Here is a 12,988-nt window from a genome sequence, read left to right as displayed (position 1 = left end):
AAAATTTCAACCAATTTGGTTGAAAAATGAGAGCGTGACAGTGCCGCCTCAACTTTCACAAAAAGCCGGATATGACGTCTTCAAAGACATTTATTGAAAAAATGAAAAAAATCTCTGAGGATTTCATACCCAGGAACTCTCATGTCAAATTTCATAAAGATCGGTCCAGTAGTTTACTCTGAATCGCTCTACACACACACACACACACACACACACACACACACACACACACACACACACACACACACACACACACACACACACACATACACATACACCATCACGACCCTCGTCTCGATTCCCCACTCTACGTTAAAACATTTAATCAAAACTTGACTAAATGTAAAAAATCGAGGCCCATTTTAAATTAAGTTCTCAGCTCATGGTGAAGCATAAGGTGACCCTAGAAACCAAAATTGTTACAGTCCATCACAAAATCAGTCTTAAGTCGGAATTTGGATGATTTGAGTTAGTTATTATTTTGAAATTGTGAGTCTTTCCTGGATGTTTAAAATTTTTTTAAAGCTCCATGTCAATAAATAATGATATTACGGCCATTTTTATGAAAGAAGTTGACCGGCGGCCATTATGAGAAATCGGGCTTTAAAGTTTTGGAAGGCACCAGCTTTACATTTTCCTTAGCAACGGGGGTTGAAAATTAACCTAACCCTTCCACATTTTGCACAAGTGTACTTTGATCTTTCATGCATCCTTTAAATCCAAAACGAAGGGTTAAAAGAACAATTATCACCATTTTTGAAGGCTTTGTTTACATCATACACGTGGAGGAAAACGGTCAAATAAATGTCATACACATCAGCAAACATTTTCACTGTCATTATCAGGATTAAAGAGGTTACATGCATCACACGCACGTTTTTGTCCTGAAGGACTTGGGTTGAAGGACGCTCTTATGTCATCCCATGCACAATCCTTGAAAGGTAATTGTCGATGAACACAATCATCAACGCGGAGACGAGTGTAACTTCCAACAACAGGCACTTGACATTGACGAGGTGGGCGGAGCTTATGTCTTTGAAGTCACGTGGTAAGGGTGATTGAGTACATCCTTTACCACAAAGACATGTAGTGTTGTTGTAGTCTTGAGACCACGTCAGGCCCCGCCCACTTTGATCCCGACCCGCTCGTGACGAGTGCCTGACAGCCTGTGCTGCCAACATTTAGAGACGACACAAAAACAGGCACGGTTCCGTCCCTTTGACTGACCGAACAGCTAAATAGTCCTTGTCCAATTGAAACCTCGTAAATCGATTTTAAGCGTTTCGAGAAAAACACACAAAACGTCTTTAAAAAATAACTTGTCATCAAAATAAGCCAATTTTTTTCTGCACATGATCTACAAACACAAAGAAATTACTGTGTGTAATTAAATAGTGTTGGTCACAATTAAAACGCACGATATTCAACAAAATTGCAAGATACGAGTTTTTCGTTTTTAAAACCCGACCAAACTTGAAGACTTACAAGGTTAAAACATAGCCAAAGAACAAAAAAGACAAAAACAATGTCTCTTACCAGTTCGCTCCCTTGCCCATCGTAAGCAAGCTTACGATGCCCCCCCTGTAGTTTTCCACTGACCAATTATCTAATTATAATTTTTTTTTTTTTTTTTTTACAGTGGATAAACTCATATTTAAGACACACTTTATGACTGAAACAAGCTGGGTTTTTGTTATAAGTTAGTTTTAGAAATGCATTATTAGGCACACACAAAAAAAGTCTGTTAACGGTAACATAGGCCATAGATATCCCTTGACGGGATCGCCAACTCTGCGCGCGCGCCAACGCTGGCCCTGTTTCGAACTCCCGTCTGCGGCTGCGAGAGGTTTTGACAGTAACTTTACTTCCGGTGCAGTCTTTCAACACATGGAGAAGAAGGAGAATTTCGAAGGGGAGGTGGAGTTTGTGGCTGAGGTATGTGAAAAGCAAACAAAGCAATACAAAAAGATCATTGCTGATGATTGAAATGAGTCATGTGAATCAACAATAAAGATTGATTGTGGACGGCACGTCATTATTTTTGTTTTTAACACTTGAAACGCGAGAGCATCTGACACACTGGTAAATCCGAAGCTGTGCACGCAAGCTGATCAGCAGATCGTTTTTCTGCAGAATTCTCGCTCACATCGGCCACTATTTTAGCTCAGCGAACCGACAAATTTGCAACAGAACAATTTCTGAATGTTAGAAATTCGGCTGTAGATTTATAGATACCCTTTCTATTCCATGGTTGTTGTTTTTTCAGGGGGAAAGTACCGACATCTCAATCGCTGAAAAGATGACAGCATCACCACAAAAGAAACTCCAAGAATTGCCAAAAGTAAGTAAAAATATTGACAGATCTATGTAAAAGAAAATTTAGAACTGGAACAACAGATATTCAAGAAATAACCGATAAGTGATATATTATAACTGAACCATTGATTGATTTGAATGTGCATCATGCATGGAAGTTAAAAATGGTGCAGGAACTGAAGTCAGATCAACACATCAAAAAGATCAGTGCAATATATTTGTTTTCTCTCCCCTCTACCATAATTCTGTTTTGATATATATATATATGCTTGATGTCTTCTGTTGTTTTTAAATTCATTGTCACTTCTAAATTGCATGCTTTATTGCAGAACGCTTGTGCATCTATCAAGAATGACAACTGCCTTTCACCGGAGCTCAGAGGGCTTGTCGACCAATTCAGTAATTGAAAAGTAAGTTTTTGAGTAAGGCGATATAAAAAAAATCAGCTTGCAAAGTCCCAGTACCTGAAAGATCACTTTCATTCATAGTTTTCGAGCAAAAATACTGCTTCGTTGCACAGAGAGGCTACTGTTTACAAATATTTTAGGTACATGCCTGCCACTACAATATTTCATGTGTTTTTTAGGATCATTAATAGCACATGTCATAGTTGAAAGACATGATAAGGATTCATGAAAGTGGTTTGTCAACACGTTCTATAACGACAAATGGAATACAAAATTTAATATGTTCACATCCATTCATGTAAAGTGTAGTTTTGGGTTGTTGTCGTGTGTTGTTGGTTTTGATTGTGTGCATGCATCTACATCTTCAGTTTCACTCTTGGGTTGATTTCTGCTATATTTGTGTGTTGTTTTAATTATAATATTTTATTTTCTGTGTTTTAGGTGCAGATCTGGAAGAGAAACTTCTGCTTCTTCATGACTGCCTAGTTCCCTGAGGCAAGGTTGGGAATGCTGCCAAGGAGAAGGCGTGGGCCAGGTACTACTCTGCTTTTTCAACCCAGCATTCAGGCATTACTGAGTTGACAGTATCCCCTGCAGTTTCAGCCTGGATTGCCTTGAACATGTTTATACTGTTGGTGTCTTAAAGGCCTATGAAGAAAAACTAGGGAACCAGTAAGTGCATTAGAAATCAAAGAGGATGAAGAGGACAATGCAAAGTATGTTGGAGGATGTGTTGCCCAAAAGCTAAAACAGAGTTTGGTGTCTCCAAAAGAGTGCGTACAGAGATGAGAAATTGCAGTGTTTGGAAGCCCTGACTTGCGCACCTGAATCCTACAGTGAAGAGAGTGAAACCACCCCTGACATGACAAGCATACTGAACAAGGGCAAACTGACCTTTGTCAAGCCCAATGTATTGCAGATGTGTCTGTCCATGCAACACAAAGCAGAAATCTTAAACAGAATGAGGCAAAGCGTTGATGATATCAAATAACCAAAGGGAAGTAATTGCTCTTTATTCATACGACATGACTGTGTAATAGAGTAAGCGAGAGTTGTACAAAACCTTTTCTCCTGGCACCTGAGAGAATAACAAGCATTGAAATATACAAGCGACTTTCATCTTCTCGTGCCAGGAGAAACGGTTCCGTACAACTCTCGCTTAATCTATTACACATGTCGTATGCATAAAGAGCGATTACTTCCCTTTGGTGATTTGATGTCCATGGAACATATTTTCTGGGAAACCTGTGCATCAACACACAGGCAAAAGCAGATGACTTTATTGAACCATGCAGGAACAGTGATGCTGTTCCGGTGTGTTTTTATGACACTTTGTATTCATTTGATCTTTCACAAGCTGTTCAAGAAGACACTTTGCAAAATGTTCTGTTTTTTTTTAAATAAGACTCCACCACAAACTGAAGACAATGATGGACAAAATGAAATGTACATGGAAAGAAAAGACTGAGGAAAAAGCTGAAAACATACAATGTTGGACAAAATGAAATGCACATGGAAAGAAAGGAGTTTGAGGAAAAAGCTGAAAACATACAATGTTGAGAACAATCAGGAAGGATCTCTGTAGTTTGTTGTGTATAATCTTTCTTCATGCAGTACAAACTATCCTATCTGATCAAGTGCATGTACATTGAATTTGAACTTCTTGATTGTTGTCTTAGGTGTTGATTTTTGGTGTTAAAATCTGCTGTCGTTAAAATGTACTTCTCTTCCTATTTGGTTCAGTATTGTATCACATGGCTTGTTCAGTGCCTGTTCTGTATTTTCATGAGTCCATGTAAATTTAAGTCTGCAACATGAAAAATTGAAACATATTCATTTTGCTATGGTTCAAACCTAATTCCTTTGTGTACTTGTTCAAGATATAATTTTGACAGCGAGATATTTTGCAAACAGTTTTCATTTCAAAATCAATTGTCAGCCACTTGATAAATGCGTCTGATTGTTTTTATGTTGACCACTATGTACACTGGAATTTGCTTTGCTTTCCTAGTAGAACATGTTCAGTCGCATACCAGCAACACTTTGTTATAACCTTGAATGGTTGAAAACGACGTTAAACACCAAATAAAGAAAGAAAGAAAGAAAGCAACACTCTGTTAACGTTTGAATGGAATTGGAAGTTGTATGAACTCAAATAGAGCATATGTTAATGTATCTTTGGTCACAGTGACACACACACACACCATACAGTGACAATTAATGCAGGGCCGGACTACGGCTACGGGGGGGGGGGGGGGGGGTATGGGGGTTGCGCAACCCCCCCCCCCCTAGCCTAAACATGTACCTCAGTTATTTAAAAAAAATGTATTATTGTTTATTTTATGCCGTTTCATGCAAGGAGCGACCATTTTCCTATCTCAGAATATTACCTACCCTTCAGCATAAGGGGGCTTTGCCCCCTGACCCCCACAAGGGGCAGAGGAACATCCCCCTGGACCACCACTGGCAACCCCCCCCCCCCTCCTCTTTGCTTAGTCCGGCCCTGTAATGTACCAACATTCACTATCTCACTCAGTCTCAATTCGCACAATTTGACACAAGAAAGATTCCTATTCATACACATGCATATATTTAATCAATGAAGTAGATACATTCTCAAACAAAGTTTCAACATGTTGCACCCAAATTAAAGCATACATTCTTGTGACATTTAATTTAATTAATTAATTAACGGGAATTAATCAATGCTTTAATTTGGGAGTTTGAAATTTGTCGCAATAATTTCTTGGTCAAGTTTATTTACATTCTCTGCTAAAGAGCTTTACAGTCAAATCCAATTTTCCACACCTAACCTATAAAACACAACATTCCAAATGAAAAAAAAAATCATTCTCTTGGCTCAGAATTGGTGTTGAATAATTGTAACACAAAGCGATTTACTGAAAATGTTACTTGTCACTCACTTCAACACTGTCGCCAAGCCAGTCTAAACTGCAGCACGCTGCTTCGGGAGGGACTTTTTCCTTTACACTTTAAATCCAAACACCATCGGCTGCGTAGAAAAATCACTGAAAATGCTGACTCAAAGTCAAACCTTAACCAAGCTGGCCTCCAGCACAACAACCTTAACCACCTGGTTCACCTCGTTCTTCGCGAGGCACCACGACTCGGGAAGCTGCTGTAAATCACGACACAGTTCTTCAAAGTTGTAGTTGCAACAACCTCTGGCAATTCTGGTGCGGGACGGAATGTCTGAAAAAAAGCAGAACAATAAACCCTTAGTAAAACAAAATTTCTAGAGAAATAAGTCTAACTGTCCATACAAATAGCTGGATGATAGCTATTAATGGCAGTTGATAGACGTTTGAAGTTGAACGATTTGGTGGAGAATAGGTCGACAAGCTCTCTGAGCTCCGGTGAAAGGCACTTGAAAGGCAGAAAGAACAAGCGTTCTGCAATAAAGCATGCAATTTAGAAGTGACAATGAATTTAAAAACAACAGAAGACATCAAGCATATATATCAAAACAGAATTATGCTAGAGGGGAGAGAAAACAAATATACTGCACTGATCTTTTTGATGTGTTGATCTGACTTCAGTTCCTGCACCATTTTTAACTTCCATGCATGATGTACATTCAAATCAATCAATGGTTCAGTTATAATATATCACTTATCGGTTATTTCTTGAATATTCTGTTGTTCCAGTTCTAAATTTTCATAGTCTTTTACATAGATCTGTCAATATTTTTACTTACTTTTGGCAATTCTTGGAGTTTCTTTTGTGGTGATGCTGTCATCTTTTCAGCGATTGAGATGTCGGTACTTTCCCCCTGAAAAAACAACAACCATGGAATAGAAAAGGTATCTATAAATCTACAGCCGAATTTCTAACATTCAGAAATTGTTCTGTTGCAAATTTGTCGGTTTGCTGAGCTAAAATAGTGGCCGATGTGAGCGAGAATTCTGCAGAAAAACGATCTGCTGATCAGCTTGCGTGCACAGCTTCGGATTTACCAGTGTGTCAGATGCTCTCGCGTTTCAAGTGTTAAAAACAAAAATAATGACGTGCCGTCCACAATCAATCTTTATTGTTGATTCACATGACTCATTTCAATCATCAGCAATGATCTTTTTGTATTGCTTTGTTTGCTTTTCACTTACCTGAGCCACAAACTCCACCTCCCCTTCGAAATTCTCCTTCTTCTCCATGTGTTGAAAGACTGCACCGGAAGTAAAGTTACTGTCAAAATCGTCTTTTCCGCTTTCCGCTACTTGGTGAGCGCGCGCAACGAGTTGGCGATCCTGTCAATACACATCTATGCATAGGCCCAAAAAATAGGGTCGGTAGGTCGGGACTTTTTTTTTTTTTTTTTTGTCCCCAAAACATATTTTTAAGTTATTTTGCCAAAAAAACAAAGCCCCTTTTTTTTCAAATTTTTTTTCAAATTTTTTTTGTTTCAATTTTTTTTTTTTTTTTTTTTTTTTTACCAAATGCCAAACAAAAGTCTAGGGTCGCGCGAAAAAATAGGGTCAGTCAGGATACCGTAAACAGAATATTTTTTGGGGGGGGTCCTTAGGCAGGAAACGTCCAACTTTGAAATTTGGGTGGGGGTATAGTCCATATTCGTAAATCGCGCGGGAGGAGAGCGCGAGAGTAGCTTCCCTTGAAAGGGAGAACACACATGGCGTGTTTTTGCTTTCACAGTGCTGTGTAGACTGTGACATTTTTGATGTTATAAAATGCCGAGACAGAAAAGATGTGCATGGGGAGTGTGCAATATGGACACTAGGTATCCCGAACGGTGTGTGGGGATCGAATTTTTTCCATTCGTGAAGCCTGGAAAGTTTAATTACCACTACGATAAGTGTCAGCGCTGGGTCACAGCTTGCTACAGACCCAACAGTCAACTCCGTCCAGAAATCATCGGTCGGGATCACTTCATTTGCAGTCAAGTATGTGAAGTTGCTTTGCACATTTTCTAGTTTTATTTAAAGGTTGATCAATGTGTTTTATTTAAAGGTTGATATGTGTTTCATGTGCTTATCTTGGCATGCTGCGTCAGATCAGAACCTGATCTTCAAGTTCAGCCCACATGGCACTGCCATAAGTGATGTTGAGTTGAAAAAGCATCAGCAGTTGGGGTCAGTCAATCTTCCATCAGACCCAAACCAGCAACAGTTTGCAAAGTGATATGGCATGAAATGATACATGTCCAGGAATCCTGCTTTCTGCCAATCCAGATTTGTTTGCACAACTTTTTATACCTTGCAAATCAAAGTTGGTTAGTGGGTTCCCTTTTTTCAAGAAGACATAGTGAATTCATGAACATGTCTGATATTTTATCTGCTTGTCCATTATTGGCAGGATTTTATTGAGAAGTATCCTGCCATACAGAAGGAGGAAGTAATAGCGCACACAAAAGCCTCTGTTGATAACATTTCAAGTTTTTCTTGACTTCTTACACCTGTTTGTATTATGTTCAGCCGTGTTTTATAGTATTATCATCCGGAATATCATGACATTTATTTTGTATTTGCACAGCATTTCGTGGATGGAAAGCCAACGGAAGAGAATCCGGACCCAATAAGCGCTGATCCTTTTGGAAAACCAACAAAGAAAAGGAAACTCCGTTCTGTTTCAAATGAAGTGCCAGCAGGGAAAAGAAAAAAGAATATTGTTGCTGCAAATGAAACTGTGAGTATACGCATAGACATGTCTTTTTAGATTCTTGTTAGTTAGTGCCAAAATAATAGTATTAAGGCTGGAGAACACTTTGGAGGCCCAATTTCAAAGTGATTAGGTAGTTTTAAAAGTTACTTTTTCTGTTAGTTCAATGTTTGCTTTATCAGGAAAATACAAAATATAAAGGGCTTAACGCGCAAAATTTTAAGATAACGACTGAAGTTTAAGCATAGGTATCAGATTTTTTCACGCAAACACTACTGAATAAGTTGCAATATTGTATTGTGAAAATGTAAACAAAATAACAATCAGATGATCACAAACTGAAGAAGAGAAATAGGGAAGCAAAATAGAACATTAAACGTAGTGATTTTACTTGTGAATTCGGAAAAAAATCCTTTTGTATCCATTTTGAAGCTCAATTTGAAGCATGGAACACCAACAAACATTGATTAAAAGTGTTAAAGTGATTACAGTGTTCAGAAATAGTGTTAGATACCAAGTTGAGTTATCCCTCTTTACCAATTTAAAAAAAAATACACCTCTTAACGCGCAAAATTTTGAACTGTGATGCTTTTACTACCCCCACCCCCTTCCCATTTGTCAGAAAAGAGTGCATATTATCTTCCAAATAGAAAAGCAGGGTAGTCAGATGATCAAAAACTTAAGAAGAGAAAGAGGGAAGCAAAATAGAACATCCAACATAATGATTTAACTTGTGAATTATGAGAAAACTATTTTTTTTTACCCATTTGTGAAGCTTAATTTGAAACTTGGAACACAGACAAACATATATTAAAAGTGTTAAAGTGATTACAGTGTTCAGAAATAGTGTTAGATACCAAGTTGAGTTATCCCTCTTTACCACTGTTAAAAGAAATACACCTCTTGTCGCGCAAAATCTTGAATTGTGATACTTTTACTTCCCCCACCCCCTACCCATTTTTTCAGAAAAGAGTGCATAATTATTATCTACCAAATAGAAAAGCAGGGTAGTCAGATGATCAAAAACTTCAGAACAGAAATAGGGAAGCAAAATAGAACATCCAACATAGTGATTTAACTGGTGAATTCTAAAAAAAAACCACTTTTTTACTCATTTTATTAGCTTAATTTAAAGCTTGGAACTGAAGACAGAAAAAAAAAATTAAAAGTGCTAAAGTGGTTACAGTGTTCAGAAATAGTGTTTGATACCAAGTTGAGTTATCCCTCTTCATCACAGTTATAAAAAAAAACACCTCCTGTCGCGCAAAATCTTGAACTGTGATGCTTTTACTACCCCCACCCCCTACCCATTTTTCAGAAAAGAGTGCATATTATCTTTCAAATAGAAAAGCAGGGTAGTCAGATGATCAAAAACTTAAAGAAGAGAAAGAGGGAAGCAAAATAGAACATCCAACATAATGATTTAACTTGTGAATTATTAAAAAAACATTTTTTTTACCCATTTTTGAAGCTTAATTTGAAACTTGGAACACAGACAAACATAAATCAAAAGTGTTAAAGTGATAACAGTGTTCAGAAATAGTGTTAGATACCAAGTTGAGTTATCCCTCTTTACCAATTAAAACAAAATACACCTCTTAACGTGCACAATTTTGAACTGTGATGCTTTTACTACCCCCACCCCCTTCCCATTTGTCAGAAAAGAGTGCATATTATCTACCAAATAGAAAAGCAGGGTAGTCAGATGATCAAAAACTGAAGAACAGAAATAGGGAAGCAAAATAGAACATCCAACATAATGATTTAACTTGTGAATTATGAGAAAACTATTTTTTTTTACCCATTTTTGAAGCTTAATTTAAAACTTGGAACACAAACAAACATAAATTAAAAGTGTTAAAGTGATTACAGTGTTCAGAAATAGTGTTAGATACCAAGTTGAGTTATCCCTCTTTACCACTGTTAAAAGAAATACACCTCTTGTCGGCCAAAATCTTGAACTGTGATACTTTTACTTCCCCCACCCCCTACCCATTTTTTCAGAAAAGAGTGCATATTATCTACCAAATAGAAAAGCAGGGTAGTCAGATGATCAAAAACTGAAGAACAGAAATAGGGAAGCAAAATAGAACATCCAACATAGTGATTTAACTGGTGAATTCTGAAAAAACCCACTTTTTTACTCATTTTATTAGCTGAATTTTAAAGCTTGGAAGACAGAGAGAAAAAAAATGAAAGTGCTAAAGTGGTTACAGTGTTCAGAAATAGTATTTGGTACCAAGTTGAGTTATCCCTCTTCATCACAGTAAAAAGAAACACACCTCTTGTCGCGCAAAATCTTGAACTGTGATGCTTTTACTACCCCCACCCCCTACCCATTTTTCAGAAAAGAGTGCATATTATCTTTCAAATAGAAAAGCAGGGTAGTCAGATGATCAAAAACTTAAAGAAGAGAAAGAGGGAAGCAAAATAGAACATCCAACATAATGATTTAACTTGTGAATTATTAAAAAACCATTTTTTTAACCCATTTTGGAAGCTTAATTTGAAACTTGGAACACAGACAAACATAAGTTAAAAGTGTTAAAGTGATTACAGTGTTCAAAAATAGTGTTAGATACCAAGTTGAGTTATCCCTCTTTACCAATTTTAAAAAAAAACAACCTCTTAACGCGCAAAATTTTGAACTGTGTTGCTTTTACTACCCCCACCCCCTTACCATTTTTCAGAAAAGAGTGCATATTATCTTCCAAATAGAAAAGCAGGGTAGTCAGATGATCAAAAACTTAAGAAGAGAAAGAGGGAAGCAAAATAGAACATCCAACATAATGATTTAACTTGTGAATTATGAGAAAACTATTTTTTTATCCATTTTTGAAGCTTAATTTAAAACTTGGAACACAAACAAACATAAATTAAAAGTGTTAAAGTGATTACAGTGTTCAGAAATAGTGTTAGATACCAAGTTGAGTTATCCCTCTTTACTACTGTTAAAAGAAATACACCTCTTGTCGGCCAAAATCTTGAACTGTGATACTTTTATTTCCCCCACCCCCTACCCATTTTTTCAGAAAAGAGTGCATATTATCTACCAAATAGAAAAGCAGGGTAGTCAGATGATCAAAAACTGAAGAACAGAAATAGGGAAGCAAAATAGAACATCCAACATAGTGATTTAACTGGTGAATTCTGAAAAAAAAACCACTTTTTTACTCATTTTATTAGCTAAATTTTAAAGCTTGGAAGACAGAGAGAAAAAAAATGAAAGTGCTAAAGTGGTTACAGTGTTCAGAAATAGTGTTTGGTACCAAGTTGAGTTATCCCTCTTCATCACAGTTAAAAGAAACACACATCTTGTTGCGCAAAATCTTGAACTGTGATGCTTTTACTACCCCCACCCCCTACCCATTTTTCAGAAAAGAGTGCATATTATCTTCCAAATAGAAAAGCAAGGTAGTCAGGTGATCAAAAACTTCAGAACAGAAATAGGGAAGCAAACAATAACATCCAACAGAGTGATTTAACTGGTGAATTCAGAAAACACACACTGTTTTACTCATTTTATTAGCTGAATTTAAAGCTTGGAAGACAGAACAAATAAATTAAAAGTGCTAAAGTGGTTACAGTGTTCAGAACTAGTGTTAGATACCAAGTTGAGTTATCCCTCTTCATCAAAGTTAAAAGAAACACACCTCTTGTCGCACAAAATTTTATACTGTGATGCTTTTACTACCCCCACCCCCTACCCATTTTTCAGAAAAGAGTGCATATTATCTTCCAAATAGAAAAGCAAGGTAATCAGATGATCAAAAACTTAAGAAGATAAATAGGGAAGCAAAATAGAATATCCAAAATAGTGATTTAACTGTAGATTTCAGAAGAAAAAAACCCTTTTTTTTAATCATTTTTGAAGCTGAATTAGAAGTTTGGAAGACAGAAAAAAAAAGAAAAAAAGTGCTAAAGTGGTTACAGTGTTCAGAAATAGTGTTAGATACCAAGTTGAGTTTTTGCTCTTTATAAAAGAAACACACCTCTTGTCGCGCAAAATCTTGAACTGTGATCCTTTTACTACCCCCGCCCTCTACCCATTTGAACAGAAAAGAGTGCATAATTTAATTATTTGTATTCTCTTCCAATTAGAAAAATAAGTAAAAGCAACTGGACATTTTTAAAATACATCTTTTCTGTCAGTCCAAGGATTGCTTAGTCCATTAAAAACAAACAGACTAGGATTTAACGCACCCATTTTAAGAAAAAGTTAACATGATAATTGATATAATTATCAGACTTTTTTATGCAATTACTACTGAAGATTCCAGACCAGGTAAAACAATCATTTTATATCCTTTGTCACATTTTTTTTTTATAAATCTATCTATAGCGAGTCTTGTCTCTTTGTGTCATTTAGTTATTTTCAAGAATTCTATCCTGGCAACAACAACAACAAAAACACCTACCTACCTACCCTATTTTTTTTAGCCATGTTAATAGTAATAATAGAAACAGACAATTTATTTGTTTTGGCCTAAAGATCTTGAAACATTTGTTTTAATAGAGAAATAACAAGTACAGCCATTAGCTGTGTCACTCGAATTTCTTTGTCAGGCTGAAACTTAGCTGTTGCGTTGGTGTCTGCTGTGTGTATCTGGGTCCAAAGCAACTTTCACATTCTC

The 12,988-nt window shown here is 36.7% G+C and overlaps 1 long non-coding RNA gene across 2 annotated transcripts; it reads left to right on the top strand.

The window, feature by feature from the left end:
• The first annotated feature begins 1,767 nt into the window (after nucleotides 1-1,767).
• Nucleotides 1,768-4,829, top strand: LOC138973736 (uncharacterized). 2 transcript variants are annotated; one of them, XR_011458131.1, is made up of 4 exons: nucleotides 1,768-1,935; nucleotides 2,267-2,341; nucleotides 2,646-2,726; nucleotides 3,165-4,829. It is a non-coding gene; the product is annotated as an uncharacterized lncRNA (long non-coding RNA). The 2 variants fall into 2 exon arrangements; XR_011458130.1 differs by having other exon boundaries at nucleotides 1,769-2,341.
• The last annotated feature ends 8,159 nt before the right edge of the window (nucleotides 4,830-12,988 follow it).

Source organism: Littorina saxatilis, linkage group LG8 (genome assembly GCF_037325665.1).
Source record: "Littorina saxatilis isolate snail1 linkage group LG8, US_GU_Lsax_2.0, whole genome shotgun sequence".
In the NCBI taxonomy this organism is placed as follows: Eukaryota; Metazoa; Mollusca; class Gastropoda; order Littorinimorpha; family Littorinidae; genus Littorina; species Littorina saxatilis.
Note: the sequence above shows the minus strand (reverse complement) of the source record. Positions and strands in the feature narration are given on the sequence as shown.